At 31.6% G+C, this 13042-nt stretch overlaps 1 non-coding gene across 1 annotated transcript; it reads right to left on the reverse strand.

Moving 5' to 3' along the window:
• Positions 1-1804: 1804 nt before the first annotated feature.
• Trnaa-ugc (transfer RNA alanine (anticodon UGC)) lies at positions 1805-1878 on the reverse strand. The gene has a single exon. It is a non-coding gene; the product is annotated as a tRNA-Ala (tRNA).
• Between the last annotated feature and the right edge of the window lie 11164 nt (positions 1879-13042).

The raw sequence follows: 13042 nt of genomic DNA on the forward strand, positions 1-13042 counted from the left end.
ATGTCATAAATATCAAACTGTGTACACTGCTAAGAAAATTTTTTCATTCTTTATTCTGGGTTGTTACAAAGTTTATCTTTTCTTAGCTAGTTATCTCAGTGAGAGTTGCAATTGTATCTTAGCCTCGTTATTAAAACCCAATGGTTTAAAGATTACAGAAACTCATTTGGATAATATTCGTCATCATTTATCTATTAGGCTTAATTTTAAGAATAGTCAAAAGGGAATTTAATCTGGAAGTCTGAAAGAGCAATCACATAAAAGTCAACAAGGGGCAAGTAGCTGGAAAGTTAAACACACTGGGTAGTGAATTTAATGGAGGTTTGTAAAGGAAACTGGAAACCTGGGGATCTGAACCAGATAAACATGAATATACATAGGCAAACCAGAATAGGTCATGGTAAGGTGCCATGTTTAAATTCTAATGGTAAGAAATCAATATTTCAGCATGTCTTAAAGGTCTTATCTACTGCTTCACTCATAACTTTTCCCTTTGCTCTGTTGTCAAAAGATTTAAAAGAAAGGTTTCAGAATCTCTGTCGTGTGCATCATCAATACAGTTCTTCTAATGGTGAATCTCTGGCTATTTTTCACACACATTTCCTCACCAATTATGTCTACCATTTCCAAAATGTACTTCCCTTTACCATGTGATCTCTTTCACATCAGCAGAAAAACTTTTGAATGTAATTTAACACTCTCTAAATTTATGTGCATATACTAATAGAAATGATGAATTATAATTGATTTTAAAATAAGTATTTTATCAGTTTTTGTCTTTTGTTCTTGTTTACTTAACACAATGAGATTGTGTGCTGTGACCCTAAGTTCTAAACTAATATTTTGTGATGTCATGATTTTTTTCTTTCTCATATATAGGTAGAATGAAATGACTTTATTAAGATCCCAAATGTCAGGCAAGTTTATAATGTAGATAACATCTCAGATCCTTGGAATGTGTATAAGACAAGAATAATGTTGGAACCTAAGCTAGGGAACCCCAGATGAATTATCATGCATTCAAGTTTATAAATATAATTTCTTTGGTTCTTTGATTTATTTTTTTTCTTTCAGGTTAGCTTCTTTACATGTCAACTTTTACCTGGTGATCAAGTTTTTCTTTTATGTATTTCAGGTTAACTCAATTTCCTTTAATTAAATAATAATATTAAACAGCAATACATCAAAATTCATCTATATAGGGGATAAAGGTAAAAAGTGTAAAGTAACTGAAATATACTTGAGGAACAGAGAACAAGAAATAATGAAAAGTGGACAACATCAAACTTATCTGATTCACAAGATTTTACATTTCATTGAAATATATCTTGAGGTTTTGAAATTGTCATTCTTGTCACACTTCATGGGTGGGTATTTTTTTATGTTTGTATCTTTTCTCTTTTCTTTTCTTTTTTTTTTTTTTTGTACTGGAGATTGAATCCCGGAACACTTTACCAATAAACTACCTTCCCAGCACTTTTTACTTTTCATTTTAAGACAGGGTCTCAGTAAAGTTTCTGAAGGTCTCACTAAGTCTCTGAGTCTGACCTTGAATTTATAATCCTCCTCCCTCAGTCCCAGAGTTGCTGGGATTGAAGGCATGTGCCATCATGCCCAGTCATGATTGTATTATTTTAATAATGTACTACTGTCAGATAAATATAGATGAAGGAGTTTAGTTTGAAGTTCAGATAAACTACAAGTATTACAAGGGATTTTTTCTGCAAAAAAATGTTTTCATTATCTGAAGTTCAAATTCTTTTGAGGGTCATATATATATATATATGTATTTTTTTTTTTTTTTTTGCGGTACTGGGGATTGAACCCAGGGCCTTGTGCTTGCAAGGCAAACACTCTACCAACTGAGCTATATCCCCAGCCCAGGGTCTTATATTTTTATTTAGTAATCTATTAATCCTAGTAATTATAAGCAGAAAGCTACTCAAATGAACAATGCTAAAGTTGTGAAAATGTCCTTTGAACAATTTTTATCAGCTTTATATACCAATTTACCATTATAAGTTAGAATTTTTTTGATAAGTAATTTCAGAGAGATGTAATTCAACTGTGTTGGGTATATCTACTTCCTCTAATGATTATTGTCCAAAGGGCTATTTCATAAAATTAATTCTTTATTATTCAGGCCTCGAACTTAGTTTAGCTATTCTCTTACTTCATTTCAAAACTATATTTAAATTTTTTCATATAAAGCAAAATTGCAGTGGTAAAAGAATAGTCTCTCATTACGCACTAGATTATTTTACATTTCTAGTGTGTAATGATAACACAGTATTTTTTAATCAATTTTCTCATTTCCTGGTTTCCCGCCTCCAATTATTTTAACTGTTTCCTCATCCAGCATAATTTCATTCTAATTCTTACTCCATTATTCATTTTTGACATGTTCTAACGTATCAGTGTCTTTGGTTCTCATCTGGTTAGCTTAGAAATTTGTTAAATTACCCAACTCTATGTTCTGAAAATTATACATGTATGTGTACAGGCTGCCTGAGATGGTGCTTCAGCTTTTTGAAACAGTATATGATCGAACTGAATGTCATTTTAACAGATAGCTAAACATCCTAAATTCCCCACATATCTGCTTCCTATAAGGTTCTTGTCTTCATGCTTTACTCATTGGATTGGACTTTTAAAAATTACATCAATGTACAATTATTTTTGCAAGAATAAATAATATTATCTCATTTTTACCAACAAATTTGTTTCTTTTACCGCTCAGGTTTCACTTTCTCAAAATTTTCAATCACAGATTTCAAACAAATCCTGTAGAAGATACTGTGGTGGTCCATGCCTGGATCCTAATCTACAGAATTATAATATAAGTAACTTGTGTTGCTTCAAGTCACTGAGTTAGGGTATTTTGGAAACTAATTCCAAAACTCTAGGCTACTAATTTAATTACATTTTCTGATCATTTTTAATCACTACTCACTCAGTTCTCTTGGTAATAACTGATTAATAATATATCCATTTGTCTGTTTTACATCAGTCTGAAAACAGAATAATTGTTTTTGACAATGAAAACTGCCTTTATTCTATTTATTGTATTAAAAAATATTTGATTGATATAATAAATAATTTATTTTCCCAATGGTTCTGCTTATTGAGGAAGGCATTGTTCCTGGAGTGAAAGTGGTATGAATACTTGATCACCAAATAAGTAGTTTTGAAAGATTAATTATAAAAAATAAGTAAGACATAAATATATGTTATTACTAATGGAAGCATGATGTCTGAAAGGTTTTTTATTTATTTATTTCATTTCAGTTTTAAGAAAAGAATGCAAAGGACCAATAATACAAATATATAAACTAGGTCTTTATGCCTATCATTAGAGTCCTTAGTGTTCTGGGACTTTGGGTCACTTCGTGTTGTATGTGATTCTAAGAGATTATCCTGGTTGCTGCCTTTAATATCACATTATATGAGAGAATATTTTTATCACTTCCTGGATTTTGGAAAATCATATAAATGAAAGAGTTTTAGTGTTAAAGGACACAGGCTATGCATAACATTCATAAATGCATAAATATGCTTTATATCTATATATTGATGTGACCAAAAGACAGAAGAATATTATGAAAAAAAATCTCAAAATATTGATATATTTATTGCATACCAAGATTAGCTTTCTGTGTCATTCCTAAACTTAAACATAAAACTAAAGCAACTAAACCATGCTTTCTGTTAATGTACAATTAAGAAGAGGTGACCAAAGACTATACAGGATATTCAGTAAGGGAAAAAAATCATGACAATTCACAAAAACTCAGCAGAGGAGAAAAGCACTACTGAAATAAATTCAGAAATATTATAATGGATGAATATGTAAATGAAAGTCTTATGATTTAGCAATTTAATTTATTTCTGATTTTATCGCACACAATGTTATTATTTCAATGAATTTCTAGTCTCTGAAGAAAATTTTCTAATGAAGTACTTTAGTTTTCTATTGACACTTTAATGGGCAATCATAAATTTGTGGCTTAAAATAACACATATTTATTGTGTTACAGTTCTGGAAATCATTGTCCAATATAGGTCTTACTACAACTTACTGAATACAGCCTACAGAACTGTATGCAGTTCTATGTCTCTAGGGGAAAATAGCTTCCTTGCCTTTCCCTGCTTCTGAAGGTATCCTGCATTGTCTGTGTGGCCCCATCTTTCATCCTCAACACATGTCATTTTTATATCTGATTTGATTTGCACATCTTTTTGACTCTGGCCCTCTGCTTTGCTTTTATAAGGCCTCTGAGGATCAGAATGAATGCATTGGTATTACATATTTTAAGATTATTAAATTAATCACATCTCCAAGTACCTTTTGTCATTTGATGGAACATATTCATAGGTCTTGGGACTGGAACATGAGCATGCCTGGGGAAGCAGTATTCTGCCTACTGCATAAGGTAATCACTCTTTTTCAGCTTAACAAATTTTAACTGGGTCATTGATCTCTTCAAGTTAGCCACAACAAGGATAATACATATTTACTTTTTAATAGCTATTTTTTCATGATTAGTAAAGGCTCATTTCAATATAGTCTGAAAGCTACAGACAACTGAAAATAATTCTATATGTATATTAACCAAATTCATTTCAAAACAGACAAATAGAAAATGCTGAGACTAGAGTTTGAAGTCCTACCAAGAGAAAGATATAATTGCAGAATGAGACATTCTTGAAGTCACTTAATTTACTTGCAACTTACAAATCATCATCAATCTTATATGAAGGCATCAAAGTACAGGTTTGGGTTTTAGGGTAATTTGTATACCTTTATACATCACTCTTACTTGACTGTCAGAAAAGGATCATACACTTGATCACTTGATGTTAGAAATGGAAAAAATAAAAGCAGTTTAGTCATTTTGCTATTTTGCCAGAGAATGTGGGAGCAATCCTTGATTTGTTTGAATGCATGATTTTCTGACACCCAAACTTATAAAGAATTGTTTCACTCTGTTTATCCCAAAATTGTTTTCTTACCTGTCTAATACGGAACCTCTTGACTGGAATGTCTAAAGACTAATTAAAACCATCTATTGAAAAGGTCTCGAATGCTACAATCATGAGTTACAATGAATGATACATAGACAAATTTTGGATGATAATAAATTTAGCCTAGAGTAATTATCATACTTGGCAATAGGTTTGCCTATACAAGAAAAGTGTTAGCATTTATTAACATTTTTATGAGCAAGCAGCTAATCAATGCATTTATACATCCATACATGCAAAGTATATAAAGATACAAATATCATCTTGATTTTATGTAAATTATATTTGTTCTTACAATGTCAGTGCATTGTTGGATGAAATAAAAGTTCAAGTTAATACTTAAAACACAAGTGATAAAACAACTAATGGAAAAGAAATACTCCAGAAGAAGCTTATTTTCTCTGTAGATACAATGTAGACCTGTTCTGGATAGTTTGGGAAATACTAACTAAAGTGACTAAGAAGATTGGTTATTAATACTTTGATCTAAAAAAAGGAACATGCTTTTCCTCTAAGTTTTTAAAAAATAATTTCTGTGCTGCTAAATTTCATCCCTTTGATAGTACTTAGGACATAGTAAAAATGATAGAAAAACAATGTGTTGAGGTTATCTTTCCTGCCTTGGCACCTTCAAGTAAAGAAAGTTAACTGCTGAGCACAGCAGTGCTCAAAGAACTCATGCAGTGAGCAGCTGCCTTCTTTGGGAAAACATGTGTTTAAAAATACCTTCTGCTCCAGGTAATTTTGCTTTTACAGTCCAATAAGTTTCAGTGGCTCTCAAGGACAAAACTCAGTAAATCAAGATGTTTCAATAGAAACTGCTTTAAATAGTTTGGTGGGCAAATTAGTGTTTAGCTGTGTCTACATAAAGCTAGTGGATCAATAACTTTGTTGATGCATTCAATTCTCTTAAATTTAGACAAATTTCTGTGTCCACAATTAAAGTTTTATTTGATTGACCAATCATTTTGACACTTTACAATCGCTCTGCTCCTCAAGTCCACGGTTGTTAATGGAGTATTCAGCACTGGAATGAATAAAACAATAATCTCAAATAAGAAGAATTTGAGGCAAAATTAATTTAAGTATATGAGTGGTTACTCTGAGTTCTTATAATCTTTGAGAAAATAATAGTGACATTTTTTTTGCTAAAATTTGTATCACATACCAGAGTAAAATTTCCTTGAAATCTTTGTTATGTATAAAATTTGAATGCACTTACACTACCATGGACAGAGGTATTTGGCAAAAGGAAATTAAAAATTCATCATGTTTTTCTCATAAGTTACTAAATAGCCTAGTATTTGCAAACATCCATATAATTAGTACCTCTACACACATTTAATTCACCTATTCACACAGGATTTGGATTTTTGTTTATTCACTCTGTGAAGAATAGATTCCTCCTAATTAATGTAGCACTTAATTTTAACAACTTTAAGTTATAACTATAGTGTCACATGTAGTTCATTCAATTTAATGAGTGATCACAGTACATTCAGTAGGAATAAACATGAATAATTAATTACACAATTCACCTCTGTTTCTAATTTTTTGGTATTGTAGTCAGATCCTGAGATTTACAACATTATTTGTGTCTCTGAATTTTGAAAACATAATTTCAGAATATAAAAACAATATAAATTATAACCCTTTGACCTTCTACTTTTTAATCAATCACAGTTGAATTGAGTATCAAGGGCTTTGGAGAGTCCACTGAAAATATGTATGTCAAAATATGCTCATCTTCTGTCCAGTTGACTAAATAAATTGCCTAACAAATTGTGATCAGTTTCATCAAACTTACTACAAAAATAGACCTAACACAGTTAAATTATAGAAACGACTTGATTTAGTGAACATTTGAGTAACTTCTTTTCTGTTCAGACCAACACAATTAATCCAAACGACATTTCATATTATTCTTTTTGGACTCCAATAGTTCATTCATTTATCCCACACACATTGGCTGACTGCTCACTACATTAACAAATCTATGGCAAGAAAGTCATAAAGTTGAGCACATCAAAATTATTCCTTTGTAAGATTACAAGATTTGAGACACAAACAGCACTGTTTTCCAACATGATGATTACCGTGCATAATCATTCAACTGATTGTCACAATAGTTCAAAGGGTGAAGTATGTTATGATTAAAGCCAGTCAGTAAGGCATCAACAGAAGACCTGGTGACCTAAACTGATTTTGAAATATATGGGAGGGTTTTATAAACTAAAATAAATAATTATTTTAAGAGGAAATTAGAACAAAGGCATTGCTAATGAAAATCACAATGCTTTCTTAGTTAATGAGAAGTTATTGAACTGAAAGTGAGGTTCATATGTAATTGCATTTAATATGTAAAACTGGAAAACAGACTGGGAGCATTTTGGAGGCTTGAAAGAAAATACAATCTTCATAATTATATGTTAGAAGGAAAATATTGATTAAAATAAATTATGATTAATAATCTGGATATGAGAGGAAATGGAAAATTAACTTTTTAAAATTATATATGTGATAATGATATAAATGGTGTCTACAATTGAATAATAGGTTAGGAGAAAGAACAATGATAAAACCAAGATGTCTAGGGTAGTGAAGTGCTGTAAAAGTTAAAGAAGACACCGAGTAGCCGTGAAGAGGCCAACTCCATTCTTTTCTGGAAAGAACTGTTGAAAATATGATGTTCCCTTGGCGAAGTCTGACTTTAATTCTGGTGATATGTCAAGATGACTATAATAAAAACATATTTAAACATATGCTAATTTAATCTCTATAAAGAAAAGAAAGGAATAGAATGATATTGCAGAAAATATTTGGAAGACGGAATAGAATGAAATAATTTTGTTAGTCGACTCTCTGTTACTGTAACAAATACCCAAGATAACCAAATTGTAAAGAGTATAAGGTTTATTTTCACTCATTGTTTTATAGTTTTCAGCCCTTGGTTAGCCCTTTTGCTTTGGGTCTGTGGGAACATTTAGCACAGGAAAGCTGCTCACCTCATGACCTAGAAACAAAATAGGACAAGAGGAAGTAGCAGAGTCCTATTGTCCTCTGCAGAGGCATGCCCCAAAGATCTAAAGACCTCCCTCAAGGCTCCACCGCTAATGGCTCCACAATCTCCCAAGAGTGCCTCAAATAATGGTATAAAATTAAAATTCATTGAAAAACGCTTTATGCTTCCATTTGTAGATATACCACTAAGAATAGGTAATATAAAATAATATAAACCATGAGGAAGTAGAGGTAGATGACAGGAATAAGTTTCAGATGACCTTTTGATTTTGGATAGACTTTTCACCAGTCTTAATTTTCTAACCATAATTCCTTCTTCTTGATATGCCGTGTTTGGTAGCTTCCATTATGCTATGATTTTTCCTAGCAACACTACATAGAACTGAGTTTGCCTACTGATCTGGCACCATTAGCCAGCCACACAAATTTCAATTCCCCCAACTATGCAAACTCAAATGGAAATGTTAAAGCTCTTCTGTTTTACTGATTCCATGTAGAGATCATAGAAATAAATAGAATATGTAAATATTGTTGCTCAATCCCCAACCTAGATATTGTATTTTGAATTGAGAGCATGTCCTTGGTGCCCCTTGTCTTATCTGTTTCACACCAAACACAAAGGCTAGAATGATGGTAGGGTAATAAATACACCTCAAACTTTGGTAACTTGCAATGATAAAACATTATTATTATTATTATTTATTATTATTAACTCTGTATGTCCATTGCTGGTTCCTGGGGTTTTTAATTCACAGCTCATCACTTCAGGACATGAACTGACAAGCTAGCTGCTGTCCTGGACCTTGTGACTTACAGCGAAGGTAAAAATGTCTCAGAAGAATTTTGTGAGGCAATAACAACTCAAGCCTAAAAAGATGCAACTCAATTTGCTCTTATTGGTTAAAACTACCCACATGGTTACACTCAAGTGTTAGAGGTCCAGGAGGTGCAGTCTTACTGTGTTCCAGGAGATATCTGGAAATGTTCTGCAAATCACAGTAATGATTCTGCAAATCACAGTAACAACTGCCATATGTATCAAATAACACAAAGTGTAAAATCACATACACTCATAATCAAATCAAGTGACTAGTAAACTCAGGGCTTCAGTTTCACTTAGCAAATGAGAATAATAATATAACACTTTTGCATAGTTACTATAGTTACAGTTGATATATTAAAATGACGCAAAATAAATTACATTTATTTTGTAATTTAACATTTATTAAAATCCTACTGCTGTTGTATAAAATCATTGTTATTATATATTTTTCTACATTTTTCTACTTCTGGAATAAGTATTGACATTGTGTTACTTTTATATATGGTGACATAAATCACTAACAATATGTTTAAAGGAACTTGAAAAGAAGATACAATGAAACTGTTTAACACATAAGTAATCACTTCTTTTTAAATCATATTTAATAGAAATTTTAATTTTCCCAAGTAAAACCTCTTTAAATCATGTTATAGTTCATATGTCTTTAAATTGTTCAATTTTTGTCAGCTATATATTACATTTTCTTTCTTTGTGGCAGGGTTATTTTAGTGCTGAACACCTTAATTTGAAATGTCACAATAAATTAATCTCCCTGAAGTGTGCATCGTCTCCTACCCTTCAATTAAACATGATCTAACATGTGTTCATTTAACCTGGCCTTTTAAAAACCAAGTCTAAGTTCATATATTTATCCATACATACTCTACTGAATTGCTCTTTATGCTCCTAAATTTTTAACTGTATGACTCAGTTGTAAAAAATTAATGTTGGAAAATGAATCCTTCATTTATAAAACTAGAAGTTCAACTTGATATTAATTTTTCATTATCAGTACCATTCTAATTTATTCTTCAAATTAATTTGATCTTTTGAAATTATAATCATAGAGATATTAGGTTTTGAACACTAGATGTCATTTAAAATTTAACCTTCTAATCACATACAAGTGAAACAAGTCTCTTTTATCTACATAGTGCCGTTCTGATATATTGGGATGATATGAACCACCTTACTTATTTTTAAAATCCTGGGACCAGGGAAGAGTTGGAAGTGAAAGAAGAGAGTTTGAGGAGAGAAATGCAGTCTCTTGATGGACAGTTTGGCCAGAGGATAGCAGAGTTAGCAGTTCTATTCAATGATCTGGAAATACAAGCCATTTAAGTAGCACTAAAGACCAATGAACTAGAACTGCTGTGGTTATACTATTTATATAATTAAATTATTTAAAAGGATATTGGAAACGGCCATTTCAGCATAATAGTATGTAAGGTTATTGAAAGAGAAAACACATTTGTGTGTGTGTGTGTGTGTGTGTGTGTGTGGCATTTAATGTACCTTTTAATGTGATAACGTGTTATTTTAAAAGACAACAGAAAAATTTGTTAGAACTAAAAGTTCAGGTCAAGACATACTTAGAAAATATTTCCAGTTTCAGTAAGTGGTAATGATCTAATCCCACTTGTATATGTTCTCTAAAGTTTTAAGAGAATTAAGATCCTTTTCCTCAGAATGAGGTTAAAAGTCTTATTTATTATTATTTTTTTCTTATTTTAGACACATTTTATTCTTTTATACCTTAATCCACAAATATATCATTTAATTGTTGTGACCTTTTGCAACTGCCTGTTATCTAACTTCTAACATTAGTTTTACCAACTATCATAACTTAGCAAGGGTATTGTTTTGATCAAGGTCCTTATGAAATATATTTATCATGAAATGAAAAAAAAATTCTTTCAGAGTAGTCATGGGTTAACCTAACACCATTCTTTTTAACTCTAGTTTTATATAGATCCATTACTTTTAGAAGGAGATAGAGTTGAATATATTTTCTCTCATATCCTGAGAATTTCTTTCTTTAAATTATTGGTGGAATAGTGCTTTCAACATATCACTATCCTGTGGTCTAGAATCTATTTTTTAGTTGTGCCTTCTGGATTAAAGATGGGGACTCTAGAGTCTGAGTGTCTGGATTTAAATAAAACCCACAAATTACTGTTTTAAATGGGTAAAGCATATACATTCTTTTGCCTCAGTTTCTTCATTTTATGTGAAAATGACAGTTCTGCATTATTTTGTAAATTAAATGCCTTTATTCATACATGGTTTTCAGAATAGTACTGCCATTCTGTATGGAATTATTCATCACAATCAGTTACTAAATTTCATGTGCTACACTTATTTTATTCTCTGATGCTACCTATGGCTTGGATTTGACTGTGCTTAGGTCTGAACTATTTAAAGTTGTTTTGCAAATAACTTCTTAAATTAAAGCAGTAGTAATATTTTATTTTCTATGAATCCCAAAAGTTCGTAGCTGGATAATAATGACTAATGGTGTTTCTAGGCAAATTAACCTATGTTGGTGCATCACTTGATGGTATTTTCTGATAACTAAATCAGGTTTTGAAAAGATGCAGTTTTAAAAGAAAATAAAACATTGCATTCATGTAATAAATATCATTTTGCAGTTAAAATTAATGACTTAGACCTGTGTGTATCAATAGTCTAGATCTCAGAAATAGAATAGAAGGTGAATAGCTCATAACAAAGGGAGGAGATTCAGTAGGTAGCAGTCTTTCAATTCAAGCCTCAGGGCAGAACTTCAGGGAAACCACTTAGAGGCCTAAGGGACAAAATAAATGTAGATTCATTTCATACCTTGCTGACATAGTCTGCAACAGTCCACAAGTCTGAAACGTGAAGAGAAATGCATTCCTTGATTCTGGTAATGATAATGCATTCCAAGGTTCCCTTGAGGCACAGAATTGCATGTGAAACCCAGTTGCAGCTTGACAGTTTCAGGTTTTGAAATCATCCTCAATTTAGACGGCCATGGAGACAGAGCCTGTTGGACCTCAAGGGAAGCATCTGAAGATGGTGGGTCCTGTTCTCTGACTTGAGCAGCTGCAGGAGCTTAATGAGATTTTCCTGCCCCCAACAAGTACAAACTGAACAACATTGTCAAAACACAATCATTTCTTGGCCCTGGAATCTGATCAAAGGAAATCAACGACTCTGCCTTGACTTTCCTTTAAAATGTTCTGCCTGCCAAATAGGGTTTTAGTCCACTTTAATGAATCTGCATAGTTTGGTCAATCATCAAATATAAACATTTTGAGAGCTTCATGTTTCCTGCTCTCCTTTTCAGAACTGTCAATCATTTTTCAACAAATTGCATAGTTTTAAAACACATACATCCATGATTCCTGCAAAGAATCAATTAAGCTCCATCATCTTAGCTATATGCCCTGGTCTCCAGTTGCTATTGGACATTCTACACAAATATAGTAAAGGGGTTTTCAAATAATATACAAATATACATCCATAATCATCAGTCACATGCACAATTACTTTTGCTTGTCATAATTCAGTTTCCTGACTCCTTCATGTAGAGATGCATGTTTGGGGTCATCATGGAATTTTCAATTGTTCTCATTCAATACAACCAATCAGTCTACACTTCCACCCACAGTTTCCAATACTTGCTGCTTTGCCAAAGTCCAGGCACTGATTTTTATCTTACCTGAACAATTGTGATTGCTTCTTATTTCTTTTTCCTCCCTCCACATTGCCCGTTTTAATTCATCAAAAAATTTAATAGGTTTTAGATATTTAGTGAAACCTTTAACTATTTTATTTTGTTTTCTTATGAATTAAGACCTTGTCTCTGGGTTACACATCAGCATTTCTTTATTTATTTTTTATCTCATTTTGGCACATGGAAGACACAGGACATGATGGACATTTTTGGTTCCATAAAATCTAACATGGTACCTGTCTTGTAAGACATGAACTTGTGGTGTAGCCATTTCCACAACTAAATATATATTCTAATACTTTTAAAATAGCTGTTTATTTTTTTATTTAACTAACTATCAAGTACAATAGTTTTTTATTCATAACATATTTTGAGTTATTTCATTGTTTTTGTTTGAATAAAAAAAATTGAACAGTATCAATTGGAAAGAAGAAATCTTATTAAAATATACT

This window comes from Sciurus carolinensis, chromosome 12 (assembly GCF_902686445.1).
Source record: "Sciurus carolinensis chromosome 12, mSciCar1.2, whole genome shotgun sequence".
NCBI lineage: Eukaryota > Metazoa > Chordata > Mammalia > Rodentia > Sciuridae > Sciurus > Sciurus carolinensis.